This window comes from Balaenoptera acutorostrata, chromosome 7 (genome assembly GCF_949987535.1).
Source record: "Balaenoptera acutorostrata chromosome 7, mBalAcu1.1, whole genome shotgun sequence".
Taxonomy (NCBI): domain Eukaryota; kingdom Metazoa; phylum Chordata; class Mammalia; order Artiodactyla; family Balaenopteridae; genus Balaenoptera; species Balaenoptera acutorostrata.
The window spans coordinates 91,370,733-91,382,613 of NC_080070.1; positions in this window are offsets into that span (position 1 = coordinate 91,370,733).

The following is an 11,881-nucleotide window of genomic DNA, read 5'->3' on the forward strand; positions in this document are numbered from 1 at the left end:
ACCCCTTTACCTCTCACCTGCAGGTAGAGGGTGCACAGTTCTCTAAAATCCCTTCAGCATTTATTTTTTGTAGACTTTTTGCTGATGGTCATTCAACTGGTGTAAGTTGAAACTTTTTGTAGATTAGATTGCATGGGTCTAACCCTCCCTGAGGTTGAGCTTTTATGCATTTTCCTTTTTTAAAAAAAGAGCGTGAGTAAAACTTAACTCTTCATACTCTCTTCCTGAAACATTTGCCTGTTTTGAATTTTTGGTCCATTCCCTACTTCAGCACAATTTGTTAGGGCAGGTGTCCTTTACAGCCCTGAGTCCTTGTGAATGTTAAGTGACCATTAGCTGTGCGTTTAAAGCTGTTCTTGCAGGAAACGGCCACAAGGTGGCAGCATTTCCCCTTTACCAAATTTGGTTACTAGGGAAACAGAGCCTTAATGGAAGTGGTGTTCTAGGTTGTAAATTAGAATGGAATGTGCCAGGAAAAAGCCCTTTAGGTTTATGTATCATTACTTCTTGTTCATATTTGTAATTTACTTTTTATTTTTTATCCCAGCCAATATGATTACAATGGTTTGTTTGTTCTAGGTGTGCAAGATGTGGTCCTTTCACACATATACATGTATCTATTCTTCCTCGCATCCTTTTCCCATGTAGGTTATGACACAATGTTGAGTAGTCTTCTCCTGGTCTTCCGTACGTCTTTGGTGGTTATATATTTCACATGGTTTGTATATCTCTGTTAACGCCAATATTGTAATGTATCCAGTCCTCATCCCTTTCTATTTGGTGAACCATAAGTTTTGTAATGAATCTGTGATAGCCTTTCGCTGTGGAAATATCTTCATTGGTATCGATTTTTAAGTAACTCTTATAACTGATATGATAGGTTATGTGTCTTTTGCTTTCTCACTTACCACAGGTGGCGTGATTACGTCTAGACTCATCTATGGTGCTGTAAATGGCATTGTTTCATTTTTTTCACTAGCGAATATTCCATCTGTATATGGAGGAGTTCTTCTATGTCCACCCATCCGTTGGTGGACTTTTTGGTTACTTCCCATATCTTGGCTCTTGTCATACTGTGCAGTGCAGATTTCCCTGCCTGTGTCTTTCCAATTCTGTCTTCTTAAGTTATACGTCCAGGAGTGGACCTGCTGGATCATAGGGTAGCTCAATGTTTACCTTTTTAAGGCACCTCCATTCTGTTCTCATTCGTGGCCCTTTCCAAGTTACGTCCCCTTAGAAGTTGAGAGTATGCATTTCTCCACAACACCTTCAGCTTTTTTTGTTTGTAGTTTTTTTGCTGATGGTTATTCTGACACGTGTGAGCTGATACCTCTCTGTGGTTGAATTCGAATGTGTCACATAATCTGTTGAAATTGAGCTTTAAGGCATGTCCTTTTTCTTTTTCAAGCTGTGATTACCCCTTAGTTCTTCAAAGTGTTCTCTTTAAGTGTGTGTCAGATTTTGAAATGTTTTGCCATTCCCTCCCTCAAGATATTTTGAGGGCAGGTTTCATTTACATTTCTGCAGTACTTGTTCCTATGAAATGACCATTAGCACAGGCTTTAAAGCTGCTTTTGCAGGTAACTGCCAGAGGTCGGCAGCCTTTCTATGTCCCCCACCCTAGTAACTAGGGAAAAGCCCTTGCGGCCTGTGGTGTTTCTCGGTTATAAATCAGAGTGGAGTCTGCCCAGACAAACCCACACAAGCTGATGTCTCCTTACTTTGGTTGGATTTTTAAATTTAATGTTTATTTTTTATTGGAGTAATTTTCCACTGAGTACGTGGACCACTTCTACTTTGTGCATTCCTCTGTTGATGGACATTTTCATTGCTTCCAAGTGTTGGCTATGGTAAATATTCTTGGAGTGCAGGACTGCCAACCTGTGACTTTTTGTTTCTCATTTTCTCAGGTGATAGGCCCAGCAGTGGGTGTGATTGATTGACTGGTGGCACCGTGTTTCCCTTTTCAAAGCACCTTCTTTGTGTTTTCATGAGTGGCTCTTACCACGTCCCCCTTAGAATCGAGGGTATGCATTTCTCCACAATCGCTTCAGCATTTATTGTTTGCAGCATTTTTGCTAATGGCCCTTCTGGCTGCTGTGCGCTGATAGGTTTTTGTAATTTGGGTTTGCATGTCTTTGAATATTCGTAAAACTCATCATTTTTCTCCACCGTTTTCTTTTCTGTTAGAAAAAAAGGAAACAATTGGGAGTACAATATAAATCTTGAAATTGTTTTCTTGGAAGGTTGCCCTCTTTTGAAATTTTTGGTCGATTTTCCATCCCAGAATTTTTTTAGAGAGCAGGTGTCTTTTACCAAACTGCAAGTTCGGTAAATATTTAGTGACCTTTAGCAATGGGTTTAAAGCTGCTGTTGTGGGACGTGGCCTCAAGGAGGCAGCATTTCTCCATTCCCAAACCTGGGTACTAGGGCAGCAGAGCCTTTCAGGGAGTCGTGTTCCTAGGCTGTAAATTACATTGGAATGTGCATGGAGAAACCCCCATAAGTTGATGTCTCATTATTTCTTCTTGGGTTAAAAAAAGTTTTACTTGGTGTAAAGCTTAGAATATTGTTTGTCCTAGGTGTACACAATCTGGTTCATTTGTACATTATGCATGTCTTTTCAAGTACAGATCCTCTTCCCATATAAAATGTTACAGAGGGTTCTGCAGACGTCCATTGCTATATGATCGGTCTTTTTGAGATATGTATATAATATGTGTTTGTATACATATAGGAACACTAATCTTAATTTATCCATTCCCCCCACCTTTCCTTTTAGATGAGCATAGTTTCTTTTCGAAGTCTGTGAATGTCTTTCTCTGTGGAAATATGTTCATTTGTGTCAGTTATTAGATAACGCCTATAAGTGATATCATAGAATATAGGTCTTTTGCTTTCCGACTTACCTCATGTTTCGTGATTATCTCCAGACTCATTTGTGGTGCCTCAAAGAGCAATGGTTCATTGTTTTCCAGGGCTAATATTCCATTGTGTACATGGACCACTTCTTCTTGATCCATTCACCTGTTGTTGGACATTTTGATTGCTTCCCTGTCTTGGCTATTGTGAATAAGGCTGCTCTGCAGCTTTGGCGGCCTGTGTCTTCTCGATTCTTGTCTTCTCAGGTGAGAGGTCCAATGGTGCGCCTGCTGGATTGAATGGTACCTCCATTTTTACTTTTAAACACAGCTCCTTTCTGTTCTCATTATTGGCTGTTACCCCTTTACCTCTCACCTGCAGGTAGAGGGTGCACAGTTCTCTAAAATCCCTTCAGCATTTATTTTTTGTAGACATTTTGCTGATGGTCATTCGACTGGTGTAAGTTGAAACTTTTTGTAGATTAGATTGCATGGGTCTAACCCTCCCTGAGGTTGAGCTTTTATGCATTTTCCTTTTTTAAAAAAAGAGCGTGAGTAAAACTTAACTCTTCATACTCTCTTCCTGAAACATTTGCCTGTTTTGAATTTTTGGTCCATTCCCTACTTCAGCACAATTTGTTAGGGCAGGTGTCCTTTACAGCCCTGAGTCCTTGTGAATGTTAAGTGACCATTAGCTGTGCGTTTAAAGCTGTTCTTGCAGGAAATGGCCACAAGATGGCAGCATTTCCCCTTTACCAAATTTGGTTACTAGGGAAACAGAGCCTTAATGGAAGTGGTGTTCTAGGTTGTAAATTAGAATGGAATGTGCCAGGAAAAAGCCCTTTAGGTTTATGTCTCATTACTTCTTGTTCATATTTGTAATGTACTTTTTATTTTTTATCCCAGCCAATATGATTACAATGGTTTGTTTGTTCTAGGTGTGCAAGATGTGGTCCTTTCACACATATACATGTCTCTATTCTTCCTCGAATCCTTTTCCCATGTAGGTTATGACACAATGTTGAGTAGTCTTCTCCTGGTCTTCCGTACGTCTTTGGTGGTTATATATTTCACATGGTTTGTATATCTCTGTTAACGCCAATATGGTAATGTATCCAATCCTCATCCCTTTCTATTTGGTGAACCATAAGTTTTCTAATGAATCTGTGATTGCCTTTCTCTGTGGAAATATCTTCATTGGTATCAATTTTTAAGTAACTCTTAAAAGTGATATGATAGGATATGTGTCTTTTGCTTTCTCACTTAGTACAGGTGGCGTGATTACGTCTAGACTCATCTATGGTGCTGCAAATGGCATTGTTTCATTTTTTTCACTAGCGAATATTCCATCTGTACATGGAGGAGTTCTTCTTTGTCCACCCATCTGTTGGTGGACTTTTCGGTTACTTCCATATCTTGGCTCTTGTCATACTGTGCAATGCAGATTTGCCTGCCTGTGTCTTTCCAATTCTCTCTTCTTAGGTTATACGTCGAGGAGTGGGCCTGCTGGATCATATGGTAGCTCAATGTTTACCTTTTTACGGCACCTCCATTCTCTTCTCATTCGTGGCCCTTTCCAAGTTACGTCCCCTTAGAAGTTGAGGGTATGCATTTCTCCTCAACACCTTCAGCATTTATTGTTTGTAGTTTTCTTGCTGATGGTTATTCTGACAAGTGTGAGCTGATACCTCTCTGTGGTTGAATTCGAATGTGTCACATAATCTGTTGAAATTGAGCTTTAAGGCATGACCTTTTTCTTTTTCAAGCTGTGATTACCCCTTAGTTCTTCAAAGTGTTCTCTTTAAGTATGTGTCACATTTCAAAATGTTGTGGCCATTACCTCCCTCAAGCCATTTTGAGGGCAGGTTTCATTTACAGTTCTGCAGTACTTGTTCCTATGAAATGACCATTAGCACAGGCTTTAAAGCTGCTTTTGCAGGTAACTGCCAGAGGCTGGCAGCCTTTCTATGTCCCCCACCCTGGTAACTAGGGAAAAGCCTTTGCGGCCTGTGGTGTTTCTCGGTTATAAATTAGAGTGGAGTGTGCCCAGATAAACCCACACAAGCTGATGTCCCCTTACTTTGGTTGGATTTTTAAATTTAATTTTTATTTTTTATTGGAGTAATTTTCCACTGAGTACGTGGACCACTTCTACTTTGTGCACTCCTCGGTTGATGGACATTTTCTTTGCTTCCAAGTGTTGGCTATGGTAAATATTCTTGGAGTGCAGGATTGCCAGCCTGTGACTTTTTGATTCTCATTTTTCTCAGGTGATAAGCCCAGCAGTGGGTGTGATTGATTGACTGGTGGCACCGTGTTTCCCTTTTCAAAGCACCTTCTTTGTGTTTTCATGAGTGGCTCTTACCACGTCCCCCTTAGAATCGAGGGTACGCATTTCTCCACAATCGCTTCAGCATTTATTGTTTGCAGCATTTTTGCTAATGGCCCTTCTGGCTGCTGTGCGCTGATAGGTTTTTGTAATTTGGGTTTGCATGTCTTTGAATATTCGTAAAACTCATCATTTTTGTCCACCGTTTTCTTTTCTCTTAAAAAAAAGGAAACAATTGGGAGTACAATATAAATCTTGAAATTGTTTTCTTGGAAGGTTGCCCTCTTTTGAAATTTTTGGTCGATTTTCCATCCCAGAATTTTTTTAGAGAGCAGGTGTCTTTTACCGAACTGCAAGTTCGGTAAATATTTAGTGACCTTTAGCAATGGGTTTAAAGCTGCTGTTGTGGGACGTGGCCTCAAGGAGGCAGCATTTCTCCATTCCCAAACCTGGGTACTAGGGCAGCAGAGCCTTTCTGGGAGTCGTGTTCCTAGGCTGTAAATTACATTGGAATGTGCATGGAGAAACCCCCATAAGTTGATGTCTCATTATTTCTTCTTGGGTTAAAAAAAGTTTTACTTGGTGTAAAGCTTAGAATATTGTTTGTCCTAGGTGTACACAATCTGGTTCATTTGTACATTATGCATGTCTTTTCAAGTACAGATCCTCTTCCCATATAAAATGTTACAGGGGGTTCTGCAGACGTCCATTGCTATATGATCGGTCTTTTTGAGATATGTATATAATATGTGTTTGTATACATATAGGAACACTAATCTTAATTTATCCATTCCCCCCACCTTTCCTTTTAGATGAGCATAGTTTCTTTTCGAAGTCTGTGAATGTCTTTCTCTGTGGAAATATGTTCATTTGTGTCAGTTATTAGATAACGCCTATAAGTGATATCATAGAATATAGGTCTTTTGCTTTCCGACTTACCTCATGTTTCGTGATTATCTCCAGACTCATTTGTGGTGCCTCAAAGAGCAATGGTTCATTGTTTTCCAGGGCTAATATTCCATTGTGTACATGGACCACTTCTTCTTGATCCATTCACCTGTTGTTGGACATTTTGATTGCTTCCCTGTCTTGGCTATTGTGAATAAGGCTGCTCTGCAGCTTTGGCGGCCTGTGTCTTCTCGATTCTTGTCTTCTCAGGTGAGAGGTCCAATGGTGCGCCTGCTGGATTGAATGGTACCTCCATTTTTACTTTTAAACACAGCTCCTTTCTGTTCTCATTATTGGCTGTTACCCCTTTACCTCTCACCTGCAGGTAGAGGGTGCACAGTTCTCTAAAATCCCTTCAGCATTTATTTTTTGTAGACTTTTTGCTGATGGTCATTCGACTGGTGTAAGTTGAAACTTTTTGTAGATTAGATTGCATGGGTCTAACCCTCCCTGAGGTTGAGCTTTTATGCATTTTCCTTTTTTAAAAAAAGAGCGTGAGTAAAACTTAACTCTTCATACTCTCTTCCTGAAACATTTGCCTGTTTTGAATTTTTGGTCCATTCCCTACTTCAGCACAATTTGTTAGGGCAGGTGTCCTTTACAGCCCTGAGTCCTTGTGAATGTTAAGTGACCATTAGCTGTGCGTTTAAAGCTGTTCTTGCAGGAAACGGCCACAAGGTGGCAGCATTTCCCCTTTACCTAATTTGGTTACTAGGGAAACAGAGCCTAAATGGAAGTGGTGTTCTAGGTTGTAAATTAGAATGGAATGTGCCAGGAAAAAGCCCTTTAGGTTTATGTCTCATTACTTCTTGTTCATATTTGTAATGTACTTTTTATTTTTTATCCCAGCCAATATGATTACAATGGTTTGTTTGTTCTAGGTGTGCAAGATGTGGTCCTTTCACACATATACATGTATCTATTCTTCCTCGCATCCTTTTCCCATGTAGGTTATGACACAATGTTGAGTAGTCTTCTCCTGGTCTTCCGTACGTCTTTGGTGGTTATATATTTCACATGGTTTGTATATCTCTGTTAACGCCAATATGGTAATGGATCCAATCCTCATCCCGTACTATTTGGTGAACCATAAGTTTTCTAATGAATCTGTGATTGCCTTTCTCTGTGGAAATATCTTCATTGGTATCAATTTTTAAGTAACTCTTAAAAGTGATATGATAGGATATGTGTCTTTTGCTTTCTCACTTAGTACAGGTGGCGTGATTACGTCTAGACTCATCTATGGTGCTGCAAATGGCATTGTTTCATTTTTTTCACTAGCGAATATTTCATTTTTACATGGAGGAGTTCTTCTTTGTCCACCCATCTGTTGGTGGACTTTTTGGTTACTTCCATATCTTGGCTCTTGTCATACTGTGCAATGCAGATTTGCCTGCCTGTGTCTTTCCAATTCTCTCTTCTTAGGTTATACGTCGAGGAGTGGGCCTGCTGGATCATATGGTAGCTCAATGTTTACCTTTTTACGGCACCTCCATTCTCTTCTCATTCGTGGCCCTTTCCAAGTTACGTCCCCTTAGAAGTTGAGGGTATGCATTTCTCCACAACACCTTCAGCATTTATTGTTTGTAGTTTTCTTGCTGATGGTTATTCTGACAAGTGTGAGCTGATACCTCTCTGTGGTTGAATTCGAATGTGTCACATAATCTGTTGAAATTGAGCTTTAAGGCATGTCCTTTTTCTTTTTCAAGCTGTGATTACCCCTTAGTTCTTCAAAGTGTTCTCTTTAAGTATGTGTCACATTTTGAAATGTTGTGGCCATTACCTCCCTCAAGACATTTTGAGGGCAGGTTTCATTTACAGTTCTGCAGTACTTGTTCCTATGAAATGACCATTAGCACAGGCTTTAAAGCTGCTTTTGCAGGTAACTGCCAGAGGCTGACAGCCTTTCTATGTCCCCCACCCTGGTAACTAGGGAAAAGCCTTTGCGGCCTGTGGTGTTTCTCGGTTATAAATTAGAGTGGAGTGTGCCCAGACAAACCCACACAAGCTGATGTCTCCTTACTTTGGTTGGATTTTTAAATTTAATTTTTATTTTTTATTGGAGTAATTTTCCACTGAGTACGTGGACCACTTCTACTTTGTGCACTCCTCGGTTGATGGACATTTTCTTTGCTTCCAAGTGTTGGCTATGGTAAATATTGTTGGAGTGCAGGATTCCCAGCCTGTGACTTTTTGATTCTCATTTTTCTCAGGTGATAAGCCCAGCAGTGGGTGTGATTGATTGACTGGTGGCACCGTGTTTCCCTTTTCAAAGCACCTTCTTTGTGTTTTCATGAGTGGCTCTTACCACGTCCCCCTTAGAATCGAGGGTACGCATTTCTCCACAATCGCGTCAGCATTTATTGTTTGCAGCATTTTTGCTAATGTCCCTTCTGGCTGCTGTGCGCTGATAGGTTTTTGTAATTTGGGTTTGCATGTCTTTGAATATTCGTAAAACTCATCATTTTTCTCCACCGTTTTCTTTTCTGTTAGAAAAAAAGGAAACAATTGGGAGTACAATATAAATCTTGAAATTGTTTTCTTGGAAGGTTGCCCTCTTTTGAAATTTTTGGTCGATTTTCCATCCCAGAATTTTTTTAGAGAGCAGGTGTCTTTTACCAAACTGCAAGTTCGGTAAATATTTAGTGACCTTTAGCAATGGGTTTAAAGCTGCTGTTGTGGGACGTGGCCTCAAGGAGGCAGCATTTCTCCATTCCCAAACCTGGGTACTAGGGCAGCAGAGCCTTTCAGGGAGTCGTGTTCCTAGGCTGTAAATTACATTGGAATGTGCATGGAGAAACCCCCATAAGTTGATGTCTCATTATTTCTTCTTGGGTTAAAAAAAGTTTTACTTGGTGTAAAGCTTAGAATATTGTTTGTCCTAGGTGTACACAATCTGGTTCATTTGTACATTATGCATGTCTTTTCAAGTACAGATCCTCTTCCCATATAAAATGTTACAGAGGGTTCTGCAGACGTCCATTGCTATATGATCGGTCTTTTTGAGATATGTATATAATATGTGTTTGTATACATATAGGAACACTAATCTTAATTTATCCATTCCCCCCACCTTTCCTTTTAGATGAGCATAGTTTCTTTTCGAAGTCTGTGAATGTCTTTCTCTGTGGAAATATGTTCATTTGTGTCAGTTATTAGATAACGCCTATAAGTGATATCATAGAATATAGGTCTTTTGCTTTCCGACTTACCTCATGTTTCGTGATTATCTCCAGACTCATTTGTGGTGCCTCAAAGAGCAATGGTTCATTGTTTTCCAGGGCTAATATTCCATTGTGTACATGGACCACTTCTTCTTGATCCATTCACCTGTTGTTGGACATTTTGATTGCTTCCCTGTCTTGGCTATTGTGAATAAGGCTGCTCTGCAGCTTTGGCGGCCTGTGTCTTCTCGATTCTTGTCTTCTCAGGTGAGAGGTCCAATGGTGCGCCTGCTGGATTGAATGGTACCTCCATTTTTACTTTTAAACACAGCTCCTTTCTGTTCTCATTATTGGCTGTTACCCCTTTACCTCTCACCTGCAGGTAGAGGGTGCACAGTTCTCTAAAATCCCTTCAGCATTTATTTTTTGTAGACATTTTGCTGATGGTCATTCGACTGGTGTAAGTTGAAACTTTTTGTAGATTAGATTGCATGGGTCTAACCCTCCCTGAGGTTGAGCTTTTATGCATTTTCCTTTTTTAAAAAAAGAGCGTGAGTAAAACTTAACTCTTCATACTCTCTTCCTGAAACATTTGCCTGTTTTGAATTTTTGGTCCATTCCCTACTTCAGCACAATTTGTTAGGGCAGGTGTCCTTTACAGCCCTGAGTCCTTGTGAATGTTAAGTGACCATTAGCTGTGCGTTTAAAGCTGTTCTTGCAGGAAATGGCCACAAGATGGCAGCATTTCCCCTTTACCAAATTTGGTTACTAGGGAAACAGAGCCTTAATGGAAGTGGTGTTCTAGGTTGTAAATTAGAATGGAATGTGCCAGGAAAAAGCCCTTTAGGTTTATGTCTCATTACTTCTTGTTCATATTTGTAATGTACTTTTTATTTTTTATCCCAGCCAATATGATTACAATGGTTTGTTTGTTCTAGGTGTGCAAGATGTGGTCCTTTCACACATATACATGTCTCTATTCTTCCTCGAATCCTTTTCCCATGTAGGTTATGACACAATGTTGAGTAGTCTTCTCCTGGTCTTCCGTACGTCTTTGGTGGTTATATATTTCACATGGTTTGTATATCTCTGTTAACGCCAATATGGTAATGTATCCAATCCTCATCCCTTTCTATTTGGTGAACCATAAGTTTTCTAATGAATCTGTGATTGCCTTTCTCTGTGGAAATATCTTCATTGGTGTCAATTTTTAAGTAACTCTTAAAAGTGATATGATAGGATATGTGTCTTTTGCTTTCTCACTTACTACAGGTGGCGTGATTACGTCTAGACTCATCTATGGTGCTGCAAATGGCATTGTTTCATTTTTTTCACTAGCGAATATTCCATCTGTACATGGAGGAGTTCTTCTTTGTCCACCCATCTGTTGGTGGACTTTTTGGTTACTTCCATATCTTGGCTCTTGTCATACTGTGCAATGCAGATTTGCCTGCCTGTGTCTTTCCAATTCTCTCTTCTTAGGTTATACGTCGAGGAGTGGGCCTGCTGGATCATATGGTAGCTCAATGTTTACCTTTTTACGGCACCTCCATTCTCTTCTCATTCGTGGCCCTTTCCAAGTTACGTCCCCTTAGAAGTTGAGGGTATGCATTTCTCCACAACACCTTCAGCATTTATTGTTTGTAGTTTCCTTGCTGATGGTTATTCTGACAAGTGTGAGCTGATACCTCTCTGTGGTTGAATTCGAATGTGTCACATAATCTGTTGAAATTGAGCTTTAAGGCATGTCCTTTTTCTTTTTCAAGCTGTGATTACCCCTTAGTTCTTCAAAGTGTTCTCTTTAAGTATGTGTCACATTTTGAAATGTTGTGGCCATTACCTCCCTCAAGACATTTTGAGGGCAGGTTTCATTTACAGTTCTGCAGTACTTGTTCCTATGAAATGACCATTAGCACAGGCTTTAAAGCTGCTTTTGCAGGTAACTGCCAGAGGCTGGCAGCCTTTCTATGTCCCCCACCCTGGTAACTAGGGAAAAGCCTTTGCGGCCTGTGGTGTTTCTCGGTTATAAATTAGAGTGGAGTGTGCCCAGACAAACCCACACAAGCTGATGTCTCCTTACTTTGGTTGGATTTTTAAATTTAATTTTTATTTTTTATTGGAGTAATTTTCCACTGAGTACGTGGACCACTTCTACTTTGTGCACTCCTCGGTTGATGGACATTTTCTTTGCTTCCAAGTGTTGGCTATGGTAAATATTGTTGGAGTGCAGGATTGCCAGCCTGTGACTTTTTGATTCTCATTTTTCTCAGGTGATAAGCCCAGCAGTGGGTGTGATTGATTGACTGGTGGCACCGTGTTTCCCTTTTCAAAGCACCTTCTTTGTGTTTTCATGAGTGGCTCTTACCACGTCCCCCTTAGAATCGAGGGTACGCATTTCTCCACAATCGGGTCAGCATTTATTGTTTGCACCATTTTTGCTAATGTCCCTTCTGGCTGCTGTGCGCTGATAGGTTTTTGTAATTTGGGTTTGCATGTCTTTGAATATTCGTAAAACTCATCATTTTTCTCCACCGTTTTCTTTTCTGTTAAAAAAAAGGAAACAATTGGGAGTACAATAT